The following is a 3,887-nucleotide window of genomic DNA, read 5'->3' as shown; positions in this document are numbered from 1 at the left end:
CTTTAGTTTTGAAATTTTTTACCCCTTGTTTTAGTTAGTAAGCTGCTTGCTGCCTTCATTTAGTTGTTGTCCTCAATTTGTTTGTGTTGGGTTGCGCTGTTTTCAGTTCATGGTTGGTTGATTTGTCCAACAGATAAAGCAAAAGTGTTTTGTTTGTTTTCTGCCCCCCCAGCTGCTGTGAATTTGCTTAAGTTTTCTCTCCTCCACTTTGATTTATCCTGCATGTCCTTGTCGCCACTTTTACGATCCTCGTAAAGTAAAAGAATAGCCATACAGTAGCGGTTGCCATAAAATATGCCCACAGAGAACTTCTTGAGGAAGGCGTATAGCAAATCACAAATCTAAATATAAATACGCCCAAAGAAAAGTTTGAAATTGAAATAAATTGTAAATGCCCTATATACGACGCAAAATAATAGATATCTAATAGATATCGGAAAAGGGGGCGTGGCACTCAGCCATCGATCTGTTCAAAAAAAAAGTTTTATAAGCCTCTTATTTTATATTTTTCTTCCATTTCTTTACACCGTGCGACAAAAAAGAAAACAATTTTAAAACCCACGAAAGGAATTTAGCCGATACATTACAGCTTGTCGATAACTTTCGAAAATTTTATACATATCGATAATTAAACGAATTTAAAAAACTCTAAACTTCGATAGCTCACGAAAATTCGATAATTCGATGAATTTCGATAACTTTGTATTTCGAGGGATCGATAAATTTCGATAACTCAAGAATGTATATATCTCGATATAAATCTATCTATATATCGATGAACTTTACCTACCTCTGTGAATTTCTATAACTCCGTTAATTTTAAAAGTTCCATATTTTTCGAAAGCTATTGACCAATTTCGGTAATTCGTTACACTCTGGTAACACGATACAATTTGATATGCAATGTAATTTGAAGGTTTCAAAAGCCTCGATTCGATAAATTAACAAATTTCAGTTAATTAATAGATATCGATAACCCCACAAAATTCATTGACTTGACAAATTTCTATAATACCATAAAATAGCTCGATAGCTATCCGTAAATTTCGACAACTAAGTTACTGAAAGAACTCAATTAGTTTAAAATAGAGCGAAAAAATCAATTCAAAATCAATACCAATACCATACATGTACATGGTTGGGGCGGAAATGCCTCCTAAATGTATGCTTTAATATTGATACTGAATTACAGAAACGTGCTAAGCAGCAGATTAGGAATAAGATGTATGTATGCATGTACATGAATAGATTAGCCTCAAACAAGGAAGAAGGTAAAGTTGAGTATGGAGAAGAAGAAAGGGATAAAGCAAAGATTAACAGAAGTAAGAAAAACCGAAACATGAAGACAAATAGGAAGGTAAATTTAAACTCTTAATAGTCTACATATGTAATCGCAAAGATGTGGGTGAATATGTAGATGGAGAAAAGAACGGAGATAAAGATCTGGTTAAAAGTCAAGGAAATGATAAATATAAAAATTAAAAGATAAAGATATAAAAACTAATATCTATAGATAAAGGTAGAGACAAAGGCAGAAAAAGAAAGAGATACAATTGAAGAATGACATGTTAAGTTGTTTTATGTTATGTTTTGTTATGTTGTGTTATGTAACGTTATGTTTTGCTATGTTACGTAATGTTATGCTATGTTATGTTATGTTATGTTATGTTATCTTATGTTACGTTATGTCGTGTTACGTCATGTTATGCTATGCTATGTTATGCCATGTTATGTTACGTTAAGTTATGATAGCTTATCTTATTTTATGTTATGTTAAGTTGTGTTATGCCGTGTTATGTTATGTCATGTTATATCATGTTATGTTATGTTATCTTATGTTATGTTAAGTTGTGTTATGCCGTGTTATGTTATGTCATGTTATGTTATGTTATCTTATGTTATGTTAAGTTATATTATGTTGTGTTGAGTTGTGTTATGTGGTGTTGTTATGTTATTTTATGTTATACTCTGCTATGGTGTGAAACGTATTTCACCTCAATTCAGCTCAATTAACTCAACTCGGCTCAGCTCAGCCGACCTCAGCTTCCCTTAATTTAAAAGGTTGAATTTCAACCGCTGGGCGAACACTAGTAATGCTAATTAAATAAATATCGATAGATAAGTTTCGGCGATAAGAAACTTCATAACTTTCGGTAACTAAATTTCTGAGCCTGGATATAAATATTTCGTTACTTGTCGATAAATTTCATTGAATTTTCAGTTATAATATGTATCCTCATTATTTTCATTTCCGTCTTTATCTTAAATTTTGCCTTCACTATTTCATTCTTCATCTTTACATGTACCTTTATTACAAAGTTTAATTTTAAATACTTTGTAAACCAAATGAGAAAACAATTCATTATTAATATACTTCTACTGAGCAAATTGTAGCAACTACCACTCCGCTCTGGTACGAACACCTATATTTTATTACTACCAGAAGCAGTGTACCTGAAACAGGTTTAATCCACTTAAAAGTTTAATTTATTTTCGCACGTTGGCTCAATATTAAAATGTATAATTCAACGGTCGATAACCTCAAATATCTATGTATAAAAATTATCTAATTTGTCATTAATCTGAAACAAAAAAGTTAAATCAGAAGGATAAAATGGTATTACGCTTCTAAATCAAAGGTAAACACAAGTAATGACAAATGCATCCTCCTACCCACATCTAACCAATTTGATAAGCTCTTTCATAGATCTGCCTCATCTTGTTTTGGTTCTTGCAAACATGACACCAATGATATACTCTTTCGTGTTTATGATAGGTACACTCTAAAAGATCTGTTTAAAATGCGACTACAAATCGAGTATATTTTTGCATATTTTTAAATTTTTTGGTAAATTTACACGATGAATATGTATTTTTTCGTTTTCACATTTTCGCGTGTAAAAGATCTTTTTGTTAGCGGCTTTACACACTTCTACCGGTGAAACAAAATGGCATATGTGTATTTTGTAGCTTGTACACACTTTCGTAGTAAATTTACGCACACAACAGCAGCTATATTACACACCAAAAAGTCCGAAACTTAAACAAACTATTCGTTGAATAATCGAGCATGTAATTTCGCGATTATTTATCACGCATGGAATGCATTACTACTTTTCCCACTGGGAAGTAACGGTTTTTTGTAGAAGTTTCAGTTTTGCTACGGAGTGTATTTGATAAATAATTACCATTTTTTTACTACCTTAAATATTTTTAATTATTTGGCTTTTCATACAAAACCAAAAAAAAAAATTAAAAAATTAATTCAATTAGTTGGCTGCTGAAACGGAAGTGTCAACATTGTGTTGGCTATCTAATCACCTCTTAAAACATCGGAATTATTAGATTACATACTAAATTGTTTACTTGTTTGATCTGGTTTGTAATTAAAAAGCTGATTTCGTTTTGCAGGAGCCGTAATAAATTCCATAAATTTTAGGTAATAAAAAAATGATTCAACACATGCACAAAGTTCCATTAAAAATGATGTCACAAATTAAATTGTATATTAAAATTCATATTTGTATATCCGCACTGAAAATAAAATCTGCGTAAAAATAACGAAAACTTGCGTACATCTTAAGAAAATTTTCGTCATTTTGAGCCACGAAAGTTTTCGTTGATTGTACAAAACCGTTTTCGTACATACTACGAAAATATGAGACATCAGATATTTACGAACGTTTTCGTACTATTTACTAAAGAATTTCGTGCTATTTCTTAGGTTTTTACGAAATTTTTGTAATAATGCACAGAAATAATTCGTATATTTAACGAAATTATTTTTGTAAAATCTGCGCTTGTTTCTTAGAATGTGCGATTTTGCTTTCATTCTCCACACTGTAAAGAACATATTACGAATTATAACACAACACTTTTATTTTGTT

Source organism: Rhagoletis pomonella, unplaced genomic scaffold (assembly GCF_013731165.1).
Source record: "Rhagoletis pomonella isolate Grant_MI unplaced genomic scaffold, Rhpom_1.0 Rhpom_scaffold_00004, whole genome shotgun sequence".
Lineage (NCBI taxonomy): Eukaryota > Metazoa > Arthropoda > Insecta > Diptera > Tephritidae > Rhagoletis > Rhagoletis pomonella.
Note: the sequence above shows the minus strand (reverse complement) of the source record.